Here is a 24,166-nt window from a genome sequence, read left to right as displayed (position 1 = left end):
CCTGTCTGGCGTAAAAATAAAAAAAGGAAGGTGGCTCAACCGTGGCTATCAAGGGAAATCAGGGATAGTATTAAAGCCAAGGAAGTGGCATACAAATTGGCCAGAAATAGCAGCGAATCTGGGGACTGGGAGAAATTTAGAACTCAGCAGAGGAGGACAAAGGGTTTGATTAGTGTAGGGAAAATGGAGTATGAGAGGAAGCTTGCAGGGAACATTAAGATGGACTGCAAAAGCTTCTATAGATATGTAAAGAGAAAAAGGTTAGTAAAGATAAACGTAGGTCCCCTGCTGTCAGAATCAGGGGAAGTCATAACGGGGAACAAAGAAATGGCAGACCAGTATTCACTAAGGAGGACACAAACAACCTTCCGGATATAAAAGGGGTCAGAGGGTCTAGTAAGAAGGAGGAACTGAGGGAAATCCTTATTAGTCGGGAAATTGTGTTGGGGAAATTGATGGGATTGAAGGCCAATAAATCTCCAGGGCCTGATGGACTGCATCACAGAGTACTTAAGGAGGTGGCCTTGGAAATAGCGGATGCATTGACAGTCATTTTCCAACATTCCATAGACTCTGGATCAGTTTCTATGGAGTGGAGGGTAGCCAATGTAACCCCACTTTTTAAAAAAGGAGGGAGAGAGAAAACAGGGAATTATAGACCGGTCAGCCTGACATCGGTAGTGGGTAAAATGATGGAATCAATTATTAAGGATGTCATAGCAGTGATTTGGAAAGAGGTGACATGATAGGTCCAAGTCAACATGGATTTGTGAAAGGGAAATCATGCTTGACAAATCTTCTGGAATTTTTTAAGGATGTTTCCAGTAGAGTGGACAAGGGAGAACCAGTTGATGTGGTGTATTTGGACTTTCAGAAGGCTTTCGACAAGGTCCCACACATGAGATTAATGTGCAAAGTTAAAGCACATGGGACTGGGAGTAATGTGCTGACGTGGATTGAGAACTGGTTGTCGGACAGGAAGCAAAGAGTAGGAGTAAATGGGTACTTTTCAGAATGGCAGGCAGTGACTAGTGGGGTACCGCAAGGTTCTGTGCTGGGGCCCCAGCTGTTTACACTGTACATTAATGATTTAGACGAGGGGATTAAATGTAGTATCTCCAAATTTGCGGATGACACTAAGTTGGGTGGCAGTGTGAGCTGAGAGGAGGATGCTATGAGGCTGCAGAGTGACTTGGATAGGTTAGGTGAGTGGGCAAATGCATGGCAGATGAAGTATAATGTGGATAAATGTGAGGTTGTCCACTTTGGTGGTAAAAACAGAGAGACAGACTATTATCTGAATGGTGACAGATTAGGAAAAGGGGAGGTGCAACGAGACCTGGGTGTCATGGTACATCAGTCATTGAAGGTTGGCATGCAGGTACAGCAGGCGGTCAGGAAAGCAAATGGCATGTTGGCCTTCATAGCGAGGGGATTTGAGTACAGGGGCAGGGAGGTGTTACTACAGTTGTACAGGGCCTTGGTGAGGCCACACCTGGAGTATTGTGTACAGTTTTGGTCTCCTAACTTGAGGAAGGACATTCTTGCTATTGAGGGAGTGCAGCGAAGGTTCACCAGACTGATTCCCGGTATGGTGGGACTGACATATCAAGAAAGATTGGATCAACTGGGCTTGTATTCACTGGAGTTCAGAAGAATGAGAGGGGATCTCATAGAAACGTTTAAATTCTGACAGGTTTAGACAGGTTAGATGCAGGAAGAATGTCCCGATGTTGGGGAAGTCCAGAACCAGGGGTCACAGTCTAAGGATATGGGGTAAACCATTTAGGACCGAGATGAGGAGAAACTTCTTCACCCAGAGAGTAGTGAACCTGTGGAATTCTCTACCACAGGAAGTTGTTGAGGCCAATTCACTAAATATATTCAAAAAGGAGTTAGATGTCGTCCTTACTACTAGGGGGATCAAGGGGTATGGTGAGAAAGCAGGAATGGGGTACTGAAGTTGCATGTTCAGCCATGAACTCATTGAATGGTGGTGCAGGCTCGAAGGGCTGAATGGCCTACTCCTGCACTTATTTTCTATGTCTATGTTTCTATGACAGTGCGTCACTGTGGCATTAAGAGCGTGGCGGAGTGTGAGAGAGCTGTGCCCTATCAATTGTGGCAGCAGGGCGATGTGACAATGGTTCTCTCACTGCTCACACCAGGTGCACCTGCCTCACATTCCACTAAACCGGTACACATACCTCAGTGGGGATCACACGGTTCTTCATTTACACACGCCCGCTCTGATTGACGTCTCCTGCTGGCCATGGAGGAATGCCAATCCTTCCTCTGTGAATAAACACTCTCGGTGGGCAGTTCTGTCTCGGTGGGTGGGGTAGGGAGGGGAGACTAAGAGCAGCTGCTGTTGGGAGTTGGAGTGAGTTTGTAAAAAGTTAATAGGTTTTCTTCTTCAAGCTTTCGGGCCTTTTTGGCTCATAAACAGCAGCCGGGTGGCTGGTGAGGGGCCTGGAGTGCTAGGCCAGGCCCCTCTGAGGGCAATGCTCCCAGTGTGAATTTAATCAGGGGAGAAAATATTGGGGAAAGGGAGAATAAGGAATTTTCACAGATTTTTTTCTCGCTAAATTGGCCAGAGTTTTTATCTGGTTTTTGCCTCTCCCAGGAGATCACATGGCTCCGGTTGGGGTGGAGTGTAGAATGTTTCAGTGTAAGGGGTGTCACAGTTGTGTGGGGCGGACTGGTTGGGCTGGGTGCTCTTTACCTTTCCGCCATTGTTCGTTGTTCATCGGTTTATGTGTAACCTTCAGGGCTGCTGACCGAGGGCCGAGTGCTGTTTGTCGGCCGGCGCGGATATGGTGGGCCGAAATAGCCTCCTTCTGCGCTGTAAATTTCTTTGTTTCTGTGTTTAAAAAGCCCAACTATTTACAACCTATATTAATGACTTGGATGAAGGGACCGAGTGTAATGTAGCCAAGTTTGCTGATGATACAAAGGTGGATGGGAAAACAAATTGTGAGGAGGGCACAAAAAATCTGCAAAGGATATAGACAGGCTCAGTGAGTGGGCAAAAATCTGGCAGATGCAGTATAATGTGGGAAAATGTGAGGTTATCCACTTTGGCAGAAATAATAGAAAAGTAAATTATAATTTAGATGGAGAAAGATTGCAAAGTGCTGCAGTACAGAGGGACCTGGGGGTCCTTGTGCATGAAACACAAACAGTTAGCATGCAGGTATAGCAAGTAATCAGGAAGGCAAATGGAATGTTGGCCTTTATTGCAAGGGGAATAGAGTAAAAAAGCAGAGAAGTCCTGTTGCAACTGTACAAGGTATTGGTGAGGCCACACCTGGAGTACTGCGTGCAGTTTTGGTCTCCGTATTTAAGGAGGGATATACTTGCATTGGAGGCAGTTCAGAGAAGGTTCACTCGGTTGATTCCAGAGATGAGGGGGTTGACTTATGAAGATAGGTTGAGTAGGTTGGGACAATACACATTGGAGTTCAGAAGAATGAGAGGTGATCTTATTGAAACTTATAAGATAATGAGGGGGCTCGACAAGGTGGATGCAGAGAGGATGTTTTCACTCATAGGAGAAACTAAAACTAGGGGCCATAGCCTTAGAATAAGGGGCCGCCCATTTAAAACTGAGATGAGGAGGAATTTCTTCTCTCAGAGGGTTGTAAATCTGTGGAATTCTCTGCCCCAGAGAGCTGTGGAGGCTGAGTCATTGAATATATTTAAGGGGGAGATAGACAGATTTGTGAGCGATAAGGGAGTGAAGGGTTATGGGGAGCGGGGCGGGGAAGTGGAGCTGAGTCAATGATCAGATCAGCCACGATCTTATTGAATGGCGGAGCAGGCTCGAGGGGCCAAATGGCCGACTCCTGCTCCTATTTCTTACGTTCTTATGTAAGATTTGGGAAGAGACCCCAGGAGGTTTGGAAAAGAAAACACGGCGGTGGTTCAGTGCGAGGATAAGGAGGTGTGAGCTTGAGATATTATCCGGGCAGTACATGAGGACTGCGGTGAGGGAAGTTGCTTTGCTTGCCGACCAAAGCCGAGTGTTGGGTTCGAGGTGACAGTCAGCGGCCGAGAGGAGGCGGAAAGACTTTTACTGAGTTTGAAGGTTGGTGGTCAGTTCTTGGATGTATCTCTGCTGTATTCTGAAGACGTGATGGTCTCATTCTTTAACCTGCCCGGTTATATTGAGGAAGATGTGCTAATAAAAAAAGTTGTAGTGGTGGGACATTAAACTTTGCTCAGCAATAAAGAGGCGATACTATCCTGGAACGCGGGTAGCTGATGGAACCCGTTATGTAAAAGTGCAGTTCCCAGAGGGCGTGAAGTCATTACCCTACAGCATGAAATTCGAGACAATGGAAGGAGTGCAGTACTTCCTGGTGAAGTTTTGCTATTACTGTCTTGGACATGACCACCTTGTAAGCAGCTGTCCAGACCTGTACTGCTATAACTGCAGCGAGTCTGGACACATCGCTTGGAGCTGCAAGGCAGAGAGCTGTGGGGTGTGTCAAAAAGGCCCCACCCGCTGTGAGTGTGAGGCAGAGGGAAACTCCTTGAGTGACGAGGAGATGGGAGAAGGAGCAGGAGGTGTGAGTGGAGTGGCCGGAGGAGTGGAGCAGGCGGAGGACACGGCCGCTGAACGGAATGAGGAACGAGCACAAGAAGAGGCAGAAAATTGCGGAGCAGAGAACAGGATGGAGATGGTGGGAAACACACCATGTACGGTGGAAAAGGACAAGGTCAACGTAAGACATCACGGATCAGAGACAGAGTTGAGCCATAACACGGCTCGGCTCTCCCTAAAGAGGCAGGTGTCTGTGGGGGGAGCGGAGGCGGGAGCGGGGTGCAGGGTAAGTGTAAGTACCCCACAGAAAGACGGGGAGTCAGACATCTTGGGGAGCAGGAGGGGGGGGCAAGACCAGGAGAGGGTGCAAGAGGCAGGAGCCTTAAAGGGGCAGCAGGGCGAGGGCAGGGAGACAAAGACGCCAAAAGGGAGCAAGATGGGTGGAGACGCGCCATTGTCCCAGAGAGAGAAGAAACGGGGAGCAAGGGTCAGAGGTGGAGGTGAGGTCGAAGGGAGTGGCACTGTTGGAGAAACCATTTTAGCAGGAGGACTCTCTCAGGGAGATTCTGTATCTGACGGGGAGATTACAGAAGAGCTCGACAGTGAGGAGTCGGGGGAGGATGGAGACATGGAAGTGGGGGGTGGGGGGGGACATCATGTGGGAAGGGAAAGGTTAGTGAGGGGCAGAGGGAGGGAGAAGGGGCAGTTCCTCGGCATAAACCTAATGTAAGGAAGAGGCTGAAACGGCAGGGAAGGTTCAGACAGGAAGTGAAAACGAGCCGGAGGCTGCAGGAGAAAGCCACAGCTCCCCGAACGGTTGTGAAAGGAGCCTGAGAGAAGGGAAGGGCCGGAGATTAAACGATGGGGGGGGGGGGGGATTATCAGGCACACTTCCTTTATCAGGAGCCATGATTACATTGGCCTTGATTAATGAGAACGGACTGAAGGGGGAGAAGAAGTTGCAGCAGTTGTTGCAGTGTTTAAAGGCATGGACCTGTTGTGTCTGCAAGAAACCTTTTGGGAGGAGGACATCTGTTGGCAGGCCCACGGAGCGTTTCCAGCATTTTCTGCTTTTATTTCGGATTCCATCGTCCACAGGATTGTTGCTTTTCGCCCTGCCTTTATTTTGTTGTGCTAGGTCGGGCGAACTGATTTGCAACCGCTGGTTGTCTGCACGGGCCCGAGCTCGACGTTGCTCCTGTGACTCACACATCACTGGCAGGGAGCGTGTTTACAGAGAGCATGTTCGGGATAGTCGGCCCTTGTTACCGTGTCTCTGCCCATCCTGTTCTCCCAGCTGTCGCCGCTTCTGGTGGCCGGACGCAGTGGATGAGATTGAGGTGGGGTTCACCTAAACACATAGCAACAGGAGGAGGCCACTCAGCCCCTCGAGTCTGTCCCGCCATTCAATTAGATCCTGGCTCATCTGTATCGTAACTCCATTTTACCCGCCTTAGTTCCGTAACCCTTAACACCCTTACCCAACAACAATCTGCTTTGAAATTTCCAATTGACCCCCTCCCCCAGCCTCGACAGCGTTTTGGGGGAGAGAGTTCCAGATTCCCAGCACCCTTTGTGTGAAGAAGTGCTCCCTGACATCGCCCCTGAACGGCCGGGCTCTAATTTTAAGGTGACGCCCCCTTGTTCTGGACTCCCCCCACCAGAGGGAACAGTTTCTCTCTGTATGTACCGCAGAAAATCCTTTAATCGTCTTAAACATCTCAATTATATCCACCCTTAATCAGCAATGCACAAGCCAAGTCTGTCCTCATAATTTAACTGTCTACGGACCGGAATCATTCTGCTGAATCCTCACTGCGCTCCATCCAGGGCCAATGTATCCTTGTTGAGGGGCGCTATTCTCTCTCCCCCGGCCCCCCCCACCCTGCCTCCCACACCGCACCCTCTCGTTGGGGAAGCACCACCGATCGATTCAGTAGCCCGAGCATTGACTGGCGAGGTCGGCACTTCAACAATTAGCATATCACGTGCTCGAGCAAGGTGCACAAACCTCCACCAATCAGACCGCTGTGCCTGGAAAAGGATTCGGAACTTGTTTCTCCTCGTCTTACTGAAATTATACAGGGCCCTGCTGAGACCACACCTGGAGTATTGTGCACAGTGTCGGTCTCCTTACCGAAGGAAGGATATACTTGCCATAGAGGGAGTGCAACCAAGGTTCACCAGACTGATTCCTGGGCTGGGGGGATTGTCCTATGAGGAGAGATTGAGCAGACTAGGCCGATATTCTCTAGAGTTTAGAAGAATGAGAGGGGATCTCATTGAAACATACACAATTCTTACAGAGCTTGACAGGGTAGATGCAGGGAGGATGTTTCCCCCGGGCTGGAGAGTCTAGAACCAGGGGTCACAGTCTCAGGATAAGGAGTCGGCCATTTAGGACTGAGATGAGGAGGAATTTCTTCACTCAGAGGGTGGTGAATCTTTGGAATTCTCTCCCCAGAGGGCTGTGGAGGCTCTGTCTTTGAGTATATTCAAGGCCAAGATCGATAGATTTTTGGATATTAAGGGAATCGAGGGATATGGGGACAGTGCAGGAAAGTGGAGTTGAGGTCAAAGATCAGCCATGGTCTTATTGAATGGCGGAGCAGGCTCGAGGGGCCGAATGGCCGACTCCTGCTCCTAATCCTTATGTTCTTGTGTTATGTTGACCTTTCACATTTCCAGGCAGTTAAATGAAATTACTTTCACTGTCGTCACACCCAGCAGGGGTGTGCTTGAACATACTGTGTAGCTGTAACTCGGTGCCTGCCTCTCGGCTGACTCACACCCATCACCAGCCCCCCGGGTACTGCAATGGTTAGCATTAATCAGCCTGTTGAGTTCTGTTGACACAGAGCTATCAATAAGCTAAATTACTTCCAAAGTCACATTGCGGTTTCATGTATTTCCTCTGCACATTCCAACGGCATCACTGACAACCAGATCATACGTCCGAGCACAAAAGTTACATAAGAAAGACTGACTTGCATTTATATAGCGCCTTTTGCAACCTCAGGATGTCCCAAAGCGCTTTACAGCCAATGAAGTACTTTTTGGAGTGTAGTCACTGTTGTAATGTGGGAAATGCGGCAGCCAATTTATGCACAGCAAGCTCCCACACATAGCAATGTGATAATGACCCAGATAATCTGTTTTTAGTGATGTTGATTGAGGGATAAATATTGTCCAGGACACAAGGGATAACTCCCCTGCTCTTCTTCAAAATAGTGCCCTGGGATCTTTTACATCCACCTGAGAGAGCAGACAGGGCCTCGGTTTAACGTCTCATCTGATAACGCTCAGTACTGCCCCTCTGACAGTGCAGCACTCCCTCAGTACTGCCCCTCCGACAGTGCGGTACTCCCTCAGTACTGCCCCTCCGACTGTGCACTGCTCCCTCAGTACTGTCCCTCCAACAGTGCAGTGCTCCCTCAGTACTGCCCCTCCGACTGTGCACTGCTCCCTCAGTACTCCCCCTCCCACAGTGCAGCGCTCCCTCAGTACTGCCTCTCCGAAGTGCAGCGCTCCCTCAGTATTGCCCCTCCGACAGTGCGGCGCTCCCTCAGTACTGCCCCTCCGACAGTGAGGCATTCGCTCAGTACTGCCCCTCCGACAGTGCGGCGCTCCCTCAGTACTGCCCCTCCGACAGTGCGGCATTCGCTCAGTACTGCCCCTCCGACAGTGCGGTGCTCCCTCAGTACTGTCCCTCCGACAGTGCAGCACTCCCTCAGTACTGACCCTCCAACAGTGCAACACTCTCTCAGTATTGGCCCTCCGACAGTGCGGCGCTCCCTCAGTACTGCCCCTCCAACAGTGCAGCACTCCCTCAGTACTGCCCCTCCGACAGTGCAGCACTTCTTCAATAATGCCCCTCCGACAGTGCAGCACTCCCTCAGTACTGGCCCTCCAACAGTGCGGCCCTCCCTCAGTACTGCCCCTCCGACAGTTCAACACTCCTTCAGTACTGCCCCTCCGACAGTGCAGCATTCCCTCAGTACTGCACTGGAGTGTCAGCCTAGATTTCTATGCTCAGGTCTCTGGTGTGGAATGTACGGCACAGGAACAGGCCATTGGGCCCCCGCTCCGTGCCGGGGTTTATGTCCCACCGCTCCGTGCCGGGGTTTATGTCCCACCGTTCCGTGCCGGTGTTTATGCTCCACACCAGCCCCCTCCCACCCCTCTCCATCTCACCCCATCACCATATCCTTCTATTCCTTTCTCCCCATGTGTTTATCCAGCCTCCCCTTAAATGCATCGATACTATTCGCCTCAACCCCTCCCTGTGGCAGCGAGTTCCACATTCTCACCACTCTCTGGGTAAAGAAGTTTCTTCTGAATTCCCAATTGGATTTATCAGTGACTGTCTGATATTGATGGCCCCTAGTTCTGGTCTCTCCCACAGGGGGAAACATCTTCTCTACGTCTACCCTATCGAACCCTTTCATAATGTTAAAGCCCTCTATCAGGTCACCCCTCAGCCTTCTCTGTTCTAGAGTAAAGCACCCCAGGCTGTTCAGCCTTTCCTGAAGTTCGCTAAAATTTTCTTTAGATAAATATGGTCCCATTTCACGTTACTGATTTAGTGTACACTATTTGAGTTAAAGGTATTACTTGGACACCAATATCGTGGCGTCGCCTCAGCCTCTCGCGTAATTCGATCATTTTCTATTTATATCTATATAATTTTAAAAGTCTTGCACTTGTAATCTGCACTTCCTGTACACGCTGATTCCCGGGATGAGGAACTTCAGCTACGTGGAGAGACTGGAGAAGCTGGGGTTGTTCTCCTTGGAGCAGAGAAGGTTGAGAGGAGATTTGATCGAGGTGTTCAAAATCATGAGGGGCCTGGACAGAGTAGCTAAAATGGTTAGAGCACGGACGGAGGCCATTCGGCCCATCGAGCCCGTGCCGGCTCTCTGCAACAGCCCCTCAGCCAGTCCCACCATACTAACACGGCACTGACAGAGGTCACTACGGTACATTCTCTACAGGTAGTGTCACAGCAAGAAACTAGAAGTGTCTATTTAGAATTTTTATCCTGTACTGAGTGATGTCTTACGTAAACTCCCTTTGCGGAGATTCAGAAGAGGAGGATTTGCAAATGAGAAGCACAAGCCAAACATCATGTCGTGATCTGACAGAGCCACTCGATTCATCTGCACCTGAATATCATCGGCTTTGAATGCGGAAGGAGAAATGTCTGTCTGTGGGAAAAGATCGAGAGAAACTGTTCCCATTGGTGGAAGGGTCGGGAACCAGAGGACACAGATTTAAGGCGATTGGCAGAAGAACCAAAGGCGACACGAGGGAAAACGTTTTTACGCAGCGAGTGGTTAGGATCGGGAACGCGCTGCCTGAGAGGGTGGTGGAGGCAGACTCAATCGTGGCTTTCAAAAAGGAGTTGGATAAGTTCCTGAAGGAAAAGAAATTACAGGGCTGGGGGGGAAAAGGCGGGGGAGTGGGACTGGCTGAGGGGCTCTTGCAGAGAGCTGGGACGGGCCGAATAAGAACATAAGCAATAGGAGCAGAAGTCAGCCATACGGCCCCTCGAGCCTGCTCCACCATTCAATAAGATCATGGCTAAAAGATCATGGTCTCAGGTCCACTTCCCTGCCCGCTCTCGATAAAACCTTATCCGCTTATCGTTTAAGAAACTGTCTATTTCTGTCTTAAATTTATTTAATGTCCCAGCTTCCACAGCTCTCTGAGGCAGCGAATTCCACAGATTTACAACCCTCTGAGAGAAGAAATTCCTCCTCATCTCAGTTTTAAATGGGCGGCCCCTTATTCTAAGATCATGCCCCCTAGTTCTCGTCTCCCCCATCAGTGGAAACATCCTCTCTGCATCCACCTTGTCAAGCCCCCTCATAATCTTATACATTTCGATAAGATCACCTCTCATTCTTCTGAATTCCAATGAGTAGAGGCCCAACCTACTCAACCTTTCCTCATAAGTCAACCCCCTCATCCCCAGAATCAACTGAGTGAACCTTCTCTGAACTGCCTCCAAAGCAAGTATATCCTTTTGTAAATATGGAAACCAAAACTGCACGCAGTATTCCAGGTGTGGCCTCACCAATACCTTGTATAGCTGTAGCAAGACTTCCCTGCTTTTATACTCCATCCCCTTTGCATAAAGGCCAAGATACCATTGGCCTTCCTGATCACTTGCTGTACCTGCATACTAACCTTTTGTGTTTCATGCACAAGTACCCCCAGGTCCCACTGTACAGCAGCACTTTGCAGTCTTTCTCCATTTAAATAATAACTTGCTCTTTGATTTTTTTTTCTGCCAAAGTGCATGACCTCACACTTTCTAACATTATACTCCATCTGCCAAATTTTTGCCCACTCACTTAGCCTGTCTATGTCCTTTTGCAGATTTTTTGTATCCTCCTCACACATTGCTTTTCCTCCCATCTTTGTATCGTCAGCAAACTTGGCTACGTTACACTCAGTCCCTTCTTTCAAGTCATTAATATAGATTGTAAATAGTTGGGGTCCCAGCACTGATCCCTGCGGCACCCCACTAGTTACTGGTTGCCAACCCGAGAATGAACCATTTATCCCAACTCTCTGTTCTCTGTTAGTTAGCCAATCCTCTATCCATGCTAATATATTACCCCCAACCCCGTGAACTTTTATCTTGTTCAGTAACCTTTTATGTGGCACCTTGTCAAATGTCTTCTGGAAATCCAAATACACCACATCCACTGGTTCCCCCTTATCCACCCTGTTCGTTACATCACAAAGAATTCCAGCAAATTTGTCAAACGTGACTGCCCCTTCATAAATCCATGCTGACTCTACCTGACCGAATTTTACTTTTCCAAATATCCTGCTACTGCTTCTTTAATAATGGACTCCAACATTTTCCCAACCACAGATGTTAGGCTAACTGATCTATAGTTTCCTGCTTTTTGTCTGCCTCCTTCTTTAAATAGGGGCGTTACATTTGAAGTTTTCCAATCCGCTGGGACCTCCCCAGAATCCAGGGAATTTTGGTAAATTACAACCAATACATCCACAATCCCTGCCGTTACTTCTCTTAAGACCCTAGGATGCAAGCCATCAGGTCCAGGGGATTTATCTGCCTTTAGTCCCATTATCTTACTAAGTACCACCTTCTTAGTGATTGTGATTGTGTTAAGTTACTCCCCCCTTATAGCCCCTAGACTATCCACTGTCGGAATATTGTTAGTGTCCTCTACCCCGTAAAGACTGATACAAAATATTTGTTCAGAGTTTCTGCCATCTCCATGTTCCCCATTACTAATTCCCTGGTCTCGTCCTGTAAGGGACCAACATTTACTTTAGCCACTCTTTTTTTTATATACCAATAAAAACTCTTCCTATCTGTTTTTATATTTTGTGCTAGTTTACTTTCATAGTCTATCTTCCCTTTCTTAATCATTTTTTTAGTCGTTCTTTGCTGGCTTTTAAAAGCTTCCCAATCTTCTGTCCTCCCACTAGTTTTGGCCACTTTGCATGCCCTTGTTTTTAATTGGATACCGTCCTTTATTTCTTTAGTTAGCCACGGATGGCTATCTTTTCTCTTATACCCTTTCCTCCTCACTGGAATATATTTTTCTTGAGAGTTGTGAAATATCTCCTTAAATTTGTACACCACTGTTCATCAACCGTCCTGCACTTTAATCTATTTTCACAGTCCACTTTACCCAACTCTGCCCTCATACCTTCATAGTCTCCTTTATTTAAGCTTGGTACGCTGGTTAGAGATCCAACTTTCTCACCCTCCATCTAAATTTGAAATTCAATCATGCTATGATCACTCATTCCGAGGGGATCCTTTACTCGGAGATTGTTTATCAATCCTGTCTCATTACACAGGACCAGATCTAAGATAGCCTGCCCCCTGGTTGGTTCCGTTACATACTGCTCAAGGAACCCGTCCCTTACACACTCTATGAACTCCTCCTCAAGGCTACCCTGACCAGTTTGATTTGTCCAATCAATATGGAGGTTAAAATCACCCATGATTATTGCTGTTCCTTTTTTACAAGCCTCCACTATTCCTGGTTTATACTCCGACCAACAGAGTTGCTACTGTTAGGGGGCCTATAGATTACGCCCATCAGTGACTTTTTCCCCTTATTGTTCCTTATCTCCACCCAAACTGTTTCAACATCCTGATCATTTGAGCCAATGTAGTTTCTCACTATTGCAGTGATTCCATCCTTTATCAATAGAGCTACCCCACCTCCTTTTCCTTTCTGTCTGTCCTTTCGGATTGTCAAATACCCTGAATATTTAATTCCCAGCCCTGGTCACCTTGCAACCAAGTCTCTGTAATGGCTATCAGATCATACCCATTTGTATCTATTTGTGCCGTCAACTCATCTATTTTGTTAAGAATGCTACGTGCATTTAGACAAATAACCTTTAAATTTATTTTTTTACCCTTTTTTCCTCCTTGTTTCCTCACTCCTTCAAACTCACTTTCTTTATTTTTGTTTTCTAGTTCCCAACTTTACTCCCCTCCCTACTGAATCGTTTCAGGTTCCCATCCCCCTGCCAAGCTAGTTTAAACCCTCCCCAACAGCACTAGCAAACCTCCTCCCCCGGAGGATATTGGTCCTGGCTCTGTTGAGGTGCAACCTGTCCGACTTGTACAGGTCCCACCTTCCCCAGAAACGGTCCCAATGCCTCAGGAATCTAAAGCCCCCCCACCTGCACCATCTCTCCAGCAACGCATTCATCTGCTCTATCCTCCTATTCTTGTACTCACTAGCTTGTGGCACCGGCAGTAATCGGAGATTACTACCTTTGATATCCTGCTTTTTAATCTCTCTCCCAGCTTCCTAAACTTTGCCTCCTTCTGTGCTGTAACCATTCAATGGCCCTGAAATCCCGACCTCCCTGGGTCAGTACGGAGTGTGTACGGGGTGTGTACGGAGTGTGTAAGGGAGTGTGTAAGGGAGTGTGTAAGGGAGTGTGTAAGGGAGTGTGTAAAGGAGTGTATAAGGGAGTGTGTAAGGGAGCATGTAAGGGAGCGTGTACGGGAGCGTGTACGGGAGCGTGTACAGGAGAGTGTACGGAGAGTGTACGGAGCGTGTACGGAGCGTGTACGGAGCGTGTACGGAGCGTGTACGGGAGTGTGTACGGGAGTGTGTACGGGAGTGTGTACGGGGGTGTGTACGGGGTGTGTACGGGAGTGCGTACGGGAGTGTGTACGGGGGGGTGTACGTACGGGGTGTGTACGGGGTGTGTACGGGGTGTGTACGGTGTGCGTACGGGAGTGTGTACGGAGTGTGTACGGAGTGTGCACCGGGTTTGTACGGAGTGTGTACGGGGTGTGTACCGGAGTGTGTACGAGGTGTGTACGGGGTGTGTACCGGGTGTGTACCGGAGTGTGTACGGGGTGTGTACGGGGGGGTGTACGGGAGTGTGTACGGGAGTGTGTACGGGAGTGTGTACGGGGGTGTGTACGGGGGTGTGTATGGAGAGTGTGTATGGAGAGTGTGTATGAGGTGTGTACGGGGTGTGTACGGGGTGTGTACGGGAGTGTGTATGGAGAGTGTGTACGGGGTGTGTACGGGAGTGTGTATGGAGAGTGTACGGGGCGCGTACGGAGCGTGTACAGGGTGTGTACGGAGAGTGTATGGGGTGTGTACGGGGTGTGTACGAATCCGGAAAGGCATTGAAAAAACCGGTTTTCAGCGTACAATGCGTATGCGCTGAAAACCGGCTTTTCCAATCTGACAAGCTGGAGCTGGAGCTCGACAGATCGTAGCCAGATCGGGAGCGAGGACATTAGCATGGGCACGATTGCCTCTGTTTAAAAAAGGGGGAAGATAAAAGGCAGGTAACTATAGGCCGGTTAGTTTAACATCTGTAGTGGAGAAATTGCTTGAAACTATCATTAAGGAAGAAATAGCGGGACATCTAGATAGGAATAGTGCAATCAAGCAGACGCAGCATGGATTCATGAAGGGGAAATCATGTTTAACTAACTTACTGGAATTCTTTGAGGATATAACGAGCATGGTGGATAGAGGTGTACCGATGGATGTGATGTATTTAGATTTCCAAAAGGCATTCGATAAGGTGCCACACAAAAGGTTACTGCAGAAGATAGAGGTACGCGGAGTCAGAGGAAATGTATTAGCATGGATAGAGAATTGGCTGGCGAACAGAAAGCAGAGAGTCGGGATAAATGGGTCCTTTTCGGGTTGGAAATCGGTGGTTAGTGGTGTGCCACAGGGATCGGTGCTGGGACCACAACTGTTTACAATATACATAGATGACCTGGAAGAGGGGACAGAGTATAGTGGAACAAAATTTGCAGATGACACAAAGATTAGTGGGAAAGCGGGTTGTGTAGAGGACACAGAGAGGCTGCAAAGAGATTTAGATAGGTTAAGCGAATGGGCTAAGGTTTGGCAGATGGAATACAATGTCGGAAAATGTGAGGTCATCCACCTTGGGAAAATAAACAGTAAAAGGGAATATTATTTGAATGGGGAGAAATTACAACATGCTGCGGTGCAGAGGGACCTGGGGGTCCTTGTGCATGAATCCCAAAAAGTTAGTTTGCAGGTGCAGCAGGTAATCAGGAAGGCGAATGGAATGTTGGCCTTCATTGCGAGAGGGATGGAGTACAAAAGCAGGGAGGACCTGCTGCAACTGTACAGGGTATTGGTGAGGCCGCACCTGGAGTATTGCATGCAGTTTTGGTCACCTTACTTAAGGAGGGATATACTGGCTTTGGAGGGGGTACAGAGACGATTCACTAGGCTGATTCCGGAGATGAGGGGGTTACCTTATGATGATAGATTAAGTAGACTGGGTCTTTACTCGTTGGAGTTCAGAAGAATGAGGGGTGATCTTATAGAAACATTTAAAATCATGAAAGGGAAAGACAAGATAGAGGCAGAGAGGTTGTTTCCACTGGCCGGGGAGACTAGAACTAGGGGGCACAGCCTCAAAATAAGGGGGGGCCAATTTAAAACCGAGTTGAGAAGGAATTACTTTTCCCAGAGGGTTGTGAATCTGTGGAATTCTCTGCCCAAGGAAGCAGTTGAGGCTAGCTCATTGAATGTATTCAAGTCACAGATAGATCGATTTTTAACCAATAAGGGAATTAAGGGTTTTGGGGAGCGGGCGGGTAAGTGGAGTTGAGTCCACGGCCAGATCAGCCATGATCTTGTTGAATGGCGGAGCAGGCTCGAGGGGCTAGATGGCCTACTCCTGTTCCTAATTCTTATGTTCTTATGTTCTTATGTTTGCAGGATTTACCCATATCTTGCCCGGCAAATGTCCTCAAAACTCTTGCGCCTGACAAAAGTAGACGCATAGCGTACTGTTACAGGCGTAAGAGTTTTAAAACATAGAAAAATATAATAACATTAAATTAAATAAACATGTTTTATTGTTAAAAACTCTGTCCACTGAGGTAAGTTTATTTTTAATCCTAATTATAAAACTTTTTTAAAAATCAGAAAAATATTGTTTTTTCTTAGACATTTATTAACTTTAATTTCAATTAATTTTAATTGTGTGAGGTGTGTTTTTTATTTGTTATTAGTGTGTGTTTGTTTTGTCCCATTAATAGCGATGAGAATTGGTAGATACGGAGTCCCTGTTGCTATTAATGGAGAATACTGTACCTGATTGGCTGAGCCGTCACACGTGACTGCACTATCTCCATGGGAACCTGGAGGACGGGAGCGCGCTCCGCAGCGCGGGAAGAGAAGGCCTCCCCGTTGGAATCCCACGCTCCTCCCGGAACACCAGGAACATCCGTAGAAATTCTCCAGTTGGGAGGCAATTGCCCGGGGGAAGCCTCCAGCCAGAATTTCCAGGCCTATGATTCTGGAAGTGTGGAGCTCTCTCCCACAAAAGATCGATGGTGTTTTTAGCTAGCCAAGGGTATTAATGGATTATGAAACCAAAGCGGGTAGATGGAGTTAGGTCGCAGATCATTCATGATCTCATTGAATGGCGGAACAGGTTCGAGGGGCTGAATGGCCTCCTCCTGTTCCTATGTTCCCATAACCAAAGCCCAGTCTATGCACCATAAGGACATAAGAAATAGGAGCAGGAGTCGGCCATTCAGCCCCTCGAGCCTGCTCCGCCATTCAATAAGATCACGGCTGATCTGATCATGGACTCAGCTCCACTTCCCCGCCCGCTCCCCATAACCCTTTACTCCCTTATCGCTCAAAAATCTGTCTATCTCCACCTTAAATATATTCAATGACCCAGCCTCCACAGCTCTCTGGGATAGGGAATTCCAAAGATTCACGACCCTCTGAGAGAAGAAATTCCTCCTCATCTCCGTTTTAAATGAGCGGCCCCTTATTCTGAGATCTGTCCTCATAATTTTACCCTTTTAAGCCTGGTAAGCAGCGAATGAGGGTGCGAGTCCCAGGAGAGGCGAGGGCCCAGGGGCAGCACGGGCCCAGCCCACACTGCGATATGTGTGCGCACTGGGTCTGTGCAGCGGAGCTGGTCTCCAGTCGTCCTGGTTAACCCTTGTCACTGGACCAAGACCTCGCTCTGTCAAGCCCCGTGTGGTGGCTGGTGTGCAACGGTCACCCCACGTTAAAAAAATCCACCCACAGGCATCTTCCACCCTTCAGGATGTAGTTCAGGATCTGGAATATCGGGTCCTTCATTGAAACATCTGTGAACTCATGTGGAAGCAAGTCATCCTCGTTCGAGGGACCGCCTGTGATGATATGATGTGCTGGTGAATTCTGAGATGCACCTACACCAGACAGCAACGAGGATTTTTCGAACCGCGCCTCAGGCTGTATAGATGGTCGGAATGCATTAACCTCTTGATGCACCCATGCATTAATTCTTGCTTAATTAGAATTCGACCTAATTGACTCTGCCTGAATATGTCGAGTCATGGTCTGTAATGATTTGGGTTAAACGGGATTATTTATTTCAAAAGAACAACTGAAGAAAGGGGTGTGTATTGCCAGCTGAAAGGCGGCATCGCGGTATTGGGCAGTGCCAGTAAGTTTGTTCTGCCAAGCAGGACTCGGTGGGTCAAATCCTGCTCTGGGTTTGAGTTATGACCTTGTCTCATTCCCACATGGTTAAATAGTATCTTCTGCTTTTCAGAAAAACTTTTCAGTGTCAGTTCAAGGTGAGCCACTTGAAAGCACAAATACTGCAGAGGCTGCAAATCTGAAATAGATAGAGAAAATGCTGGGAGTTGTCAGCGGGTCAGTCAGCTTAGAATCAATTGTAAAGACTTCATCATCATCGTAGGCGGTCCCTCAAGTCACAGATGACTTGCTTCCACGCCATAAAAGGGATGAGTTCACAGGTGTTTCAACGAAGGACCTAATATTCCAGATCCCGAACTACATCCTGAAGGATGGAAGATGCCTGTGGGTGGATTTTTTTAACGTGGGGTGACCGTTGCACACCAGCCACCACACGGGCTTGACAGAGCGAGGTCTTGGTCCAGTGGCAAGGGTTAACCAGGACGACTGGAGACCAGATCTGCTGCATGGACCCAGTGCGCTCACATATCGCACAGTGTGGGCTGGGTCCGTGCTGTCCCTGGGCCCTCGCCTCTTCTGGAAGCCATTCGGCCCATCGTGTCCGCGCCGGCCGACAAAGAGCTATCCAGCCTAATCCCACTTTCCAGCTCTGGGTCCGTAGTCCTGTAGGTTACGACACTTCAGGTGCACATCCAGGTACTTTTTAAATGTGGTGAGGGTTTCTGCCTCTACCACCCTTTCAGGCAGTGAGTTCCAGACCCCCACCACCCTCTGGGTGAAGACATTTCCCCTCAAATCCCCTCTAAACTTCCCCCCAATTACTTTAAATCTGTGCCTCCTGGTTGTTGACCCCTCTGCTAAGGGAAACAGATCCTTCCTATCCACTCTATCTAGGCCCCTCATAATTTTATACACCTCAATCAGGTCTCCCCTCAGTCTCCTCTGTTCCAAAGGAAACAACCCCAGCCTACCCAATCTTTCCTCATAGCTAAAATTCTCCACTCCCGACAACATCCTCGTAAATCTCCTCTGTACCCTCTCCAGTGCAATCACATCTTTCCTGTAATGTGGTGACCAGAACTGCACGCAGTACTCCAGCTGTGGCCTAACATCTGTGGAGACAGAGAGAGAGAGTTAAACATTTCAGGTCGATGAGTTCTGACGACGGGTCATCGACCTGAACGTTAACTCTGTTTCTCTCTCCACAGACGCTGCCTGACCCGCTGAGTACTTCCAGCATTGTCTGTTTTTATTTCACTCTTGTTTCAATGTTAGTCAACAGAACAAAGGTTGGACCATCAAAGTTATCGTAAGCAATCAAGTCAATTAATGGATACAGTAATTTGGGACTGAGTCAGAGCCTTATACAAAGGCTTTACTTGTCCTGCCCTACATCTTTTCTCTGTTAAAGCTATTGCAAATACCCGCAGCATAACTAAGACCGCCTATTTCCACCTCCGTAACATCGCCCGTCTCCGCCCCTGCCTCAGCTCATCTGCTGCTGAAACCCTCCTCCATGCCTTTGTTACCTCCAGACTTGACTATTCCAACGCACTCCTGGCTGGCCTCCTGGGTTTTACGCTAAAGAAAGAAAGACTTGCATTTCTATAGCGCCTTTCACGATCGCCAGATGTCCCAAAGCGCTTTACAGCCAATGAAGTACTTTTGGAGTGTAGTCACTGTTGTAATGTGGGAAATGCGGCAGCCAATTTGCGCACAGCAAGCTCCCACACACTGCAATGTGATAATGACCAGATAATCTGTTTTTGTTATGTTGATTGAAGGATAAATATTGGCCCCAGGACACTGGGGATAACTCCCCAGCTCTTCTTCGAAATAGTGGCCTGGGATCTTTCATGCCCACCTGAGTTTTAACGTCTCATCCAAAAGATGGCACCTCCGACAGTGCGGCACTCCCTCAGTACTGCCACAGATTTATGCCAGAACGCCGCACTGTTGGAGGGGCAGTACTGAGGGAGCACTGAACTGTCAGAGGGGCAGTATGGAGGAAGTGCTGCACTGTCGGAGGGGCAGTACTGAGAGAGCACTGCACTATCGGAGGGGCAGTACTGAGGGAGTGCTGCACTGTCGGAGGGGCAGTACTGAGGGAGTGCTGCACTGTCGGAGGACCAGTACTGAGGGAGCGCTGCACTGCTGGAGGGGCAGTACTGAGGGAGTGCCGCACTGTCGGAGGGGCAGTGCTGAGGGAGCGCCGCACTGTCGGAGGTGCCATCTTTCTGATGATGCATTGAACCATGGGCCAATCCTGAGGTCGTGAAAGGCGCTCTATAAATGCATTTGATTCTTCCTTTTTCTTTCTTTTACCTTCAGTTCATCGCACTTCAAAATGATCACAAGTAATTTTATTTTCCAATGCATGAGAAAGAGGGAATTCCCTCGAGCTGGTCCCTCCTGACTTGGAGCCAGGAACTTACACGCACCTCTCAAACTTCGAATCTCCCTCACCCGCAGCAATTAAACTCTTAAATGACCACAGAAATAGAAGGATATGGGGATGGGGTGAGATGGAGAGGGGTGGGAGGGGGCTGGCGTGGAGCATAAACCCCGGCACGGAGCGGTGGGACATAAACCCCGGCACGGAGCGGTGGGGCATAAACCCCAGCACGGAGCGGTGGGACATAAACCCCGGCACGGAGCGGTGGGGCATAAACCCCGGCACGGAGCGGTGGGCCCAATGGCCTGTTCCTGTCCAGTAAAGGGCAAATTATTACTCATAATGTGACAGGGTGTCCCATTTGCAACAATTAGACTTTTTTGTCATTAAAAGACGAACGTAATTAAACACAATTATAAGGAAACTGAGGATGGGTTTTACTACGACAGGAACGCTTTGCGCGTGCTATAACATTCTTGTCATAACAAAACCCATCCAATTCACAGTGAGCAATGCCACGGGCGATTTGCTAGTGGACAAAAATTAGTCCCAAGTTTCCAATCCCATTTGCATCAATAAATGAATGTTGCACGTTTTCCGTTAGTTATGGCCTTCAAAACCTCGGCGTGATTTGGTTTTGTGCCCATTCTAATTCCAGCTTTGTCTCGCTATTGGACCCAAGGTTTTTGTTAACCCTCAGAGAGGCACAGCACGCCCCTCTTAATCTGAAGTAGTTTCGGTCAGAGTATTTTACAACAACAACAACTCGTATTTATGTAGCGTCTTTAACCCGGTGAAATGTCCCAAGGTGCTTCACAGGAGCATTTTTAAGACAAAGGATTGGACAACGAACCCCTAAGGAGAAATTAGGGGCAGATGACCAAAGGCTTGGTCAGAGAGGTGGGTTTTAAGGAGCGTCTTGAAGGAGGAGAGAGAGGCGGAGAGGTTTAGGGAGGGAGTTCCAGAGCTTGGGGCCCAGGCAGCTGAAGGCACGGCCACCGATGGTGGAGCAATTATAATCAGGGATGCTCAGGAGGGCAGAATTAGAGGAGCGCAGAGATCTCGGGGGGGGGGGTTACGTATAAGAACATAAGAAATAGGAGCAGGAGTCGACCATTCGGCCCCTCGAGCCTGCTCCGCCATTCAATAAGATCATGGCTGATCTGATCATGGACTCAGCTCCACTTCCCTGCCCGCTCCCCATAACCCTTTACTCCTTTATCGTTCAAAAATCTGTCTATCTCCACCTTAAATATATTCAATGACTCAGCCTCCACAGCTCTCTGGGGCAGAGAATTTCACAGATTTACAACCCTCTCTGCTAACTCATCAAAGAACTCGATCCAGTTAGTCAATCACGATCTGCCCTTAACAAATCTGAGTTGCCCTTTATTTTGTAGCCCATACTTTTTCAAGTGCCAATTCATTCTGTCCCGATTATTCTCTCTAAATATTTCCCCACTACCGATGGACGGCTGACCTGCCTGCAGTTGCCGGATTTATCCTACTCCCCCTTTTTTAAACAGGGCTGTAACATTTGCAATCCATGGAGGATATTGGCTGCGAAGCACTTTGGGATGTCCTGAGGTCGTGAAAGGCGCTATAGAAATGTAATAAAAACAGAGAATGCTGGGAATACTCAGCGGGTCGGGCAGCATCTGCGGGGGGAGAGAGAGAGAGAGAGAGAGAGAGTTAACGTTTCAGGTCGGTGACCCTTCGTCAGAACTGGAGAAAGTTCGAGATGGAACAGCAAGTTAAGCAAGTGCCAGGGGCAGGGAAAGGGGGAGGGGGGAAAAGAACAAAAGGGAAGGTCTGTGATAGGGTGGGAGGCAGGAGAGATTAGAGAGACAAACGGGATGGTGGGCCGAATTGCGATGGTAACGGGACAAGTCAGGAAACAAAAGATGAGTCTAGAGAGGGCGTGAATGGCGGAATTATCACCGGCTGCCGTGGGAAACAGAGAGAACAAAATAAAAATTAAAAAGGCTGAGGATGTTTCTAAAAAAAAAAGGAGGAAAGGGGACAAAATATGGGCAGAGATTGTGGTCAGAAATTGTTGAACTCGATGTTGAGTCCAGAAGGCTGTAAAGTGTCTAAACCAAAGATGAGGTGATGTCCCTCGAGTTTGCGTTGAGCTTCGTTGAAACGCAAGTCTTCCTTTATCTGGGAGTGTCAACGGATCCTTTTTGCTGGACACATTGAATCGGGGAGCCAACACTGCCTTGGTATATTTTAATTAGAGCGGAAGCCATTGGCAGACTGGTGTGCAAAATCAAAGCACATGGTATTGGGGGTAATGAGTTGACGTGGATAGAGAACTGGTTGGCAGACAGGAAGCAGAGAGTCGGGATAAATGGGTCCTTCTCAGAATGGCAAGCAGTGACTAGTGGGGTGCCGCAGGGCTCAGTGCTGGGACCCCAGCTATTTACAATATACTTCAATGATTTAGATCAAGGAATTGAGTGTAATATCTCCAAGTTTGCAGATGACACTAAGCTGGGTGGTGGTGTGAGCTGTGAGGAGGATGCTAAGAGGCTGCAGGGTGACTTGGACAGGTTAGGTGAGTGGGCAAATGCATGGCAGATGCAGTATAATGTGGATAAATGTGAGGTTATCCACTTTGGTGGCAAAAACAGGAAGGCAGAATATTATCTGAATGGCGGCAGATTAGGAAAAGGGGAGGTGCAACGAGGCCTGGGTGTCATGGTACATCAGTCATTGAAAGGTGGTATGCAGGTACAGCAGGTGGTGAAGAAGGCAAATGGTATGTTGGCCTTCATAGCTAGGGGATTTGAGTATAGGAGCAGGGAGGTCTTACTGCAGTTGTACAGGGCCTTAGTGAGGCCTCACCTGGAATATTGTGTTCAGTTTTGGACCCTGAATCTGAGGAAGCACATTCTTGCTATTGAGGGAGTGCAGCGAAGGTTCACCAGACTGATTCTCGGGATGGCAGGACTGACATATGAGGAGAGACTGGATCAACTGGGCCTGTATTCATTGGAGTTTAGAAGAATGAGAGTGGATCTCATAGAAACATATAAAATTCTGACGGGACTGGACAGGTTTGATGCAGGAAGAATGGTCCCGATGTTGGGAAAGTCCAGAACCAGGATCCACAGTCTAAGGATAGGGGGTAAGCCATTTAGGACCGAGATGAGGAGAAACTTCTTCACTCAGAGAGTTGTTAACCTGTGGAATTCTCTACCGCAGAGAGTTGTTGATGCCAGTTCATTGGATATATTCAAGAGGGAGTGAGATATGGCCCTTAAGGCTAAAGGGATCAAGGGGTATGGAGAGAAAGCAGGAAAGGGGTACTGAGGGAATGATCAGCCATGATCTTATTGAATGGTGGTGCAGGCTCGAAGGGCCGAATGGCCTGCTCCTGCACCTATTTTCTATGTTTCTATGTTTCTATGTCTGTTACACTGGCGCTAATTACCGAGCGATTGATAGCCACGCTGTTCCGATTGACAGTGATAAAGCGGACAGCACTTTTGGATACACTATTAAATGCAATGTTCTCCCAGCTACTCCCAGCTACCTTTGGCTGTTGGGTCCTGCGTCTCATCTGGGTGACCTCTGGAGTCGGAGAAATTCCTTTCATTCTTTCACGGCTGTGCTTCTTGCTGCAACCTGTGAAATCGCGGCATTTCTTGCTGGTTGCACAACGCAAACTATGTAAAGCAAGATTCAGGAAATTACTGAGCCCAGAACTTTAATGTTTGTGGTTTTCAGAATAATTAGTTTTTTTGGGTGGGTGGGGGGTGGGTGGGGGTGGGGGGAGGAGAGGGGGCTGAAATTCTTCACAGGGAAATAATCTAATTTATAAAAAAAACACAAATGCAGGACTTTCACTGATTTCACGTGGCAAGGGATGCCTGGTCCGTTACAAGAGTGCAGCAATCGTCAACAGCTTAGCTTTTCCAAAACTTTCTGCACAGGATATGCTCAGTGTCTGGGACCGAATGCCATTCCGTTTGCCTCACTACCGGCCCATGAGAAATACCCTTTCATCTTTTCCCCTCCCTGCCCAGGCAGGAAACGGCTCCTCCCTCCCTCCCTCGCAGGTTCCAGTGACAAGCCTCCTGATTGGCAGGGTTTGCCCGCGCGCCCAGCTGACTCACCTGGTGATTGCACATTGGCCCCGAGGACCCTCTTTGCCAGGCTCTCGAATCCGATAGTCAAGTCAGGCAACCCCCCCCGGGTGTTTATGCTCCACACCAATCTCCTCCC

Source organism: Pristiophorus japonicus, chromosome 2 (genome assembly GCF_044704955.1).
Source record: "Pristiophorus japonicus isolate sPriJap1 chromosome 2, sPriJap1.hap1, whole genome shotgun sequence".
Lineage (NCBI taxonomy): Eukaryota > Metazoa > Chordata > Chondrichthyes > Pristiophoridae > Pristiophorus > Pristiophorus japonicus.
This window is presented reverse-complemented; position numbering follows the sequence as displayed.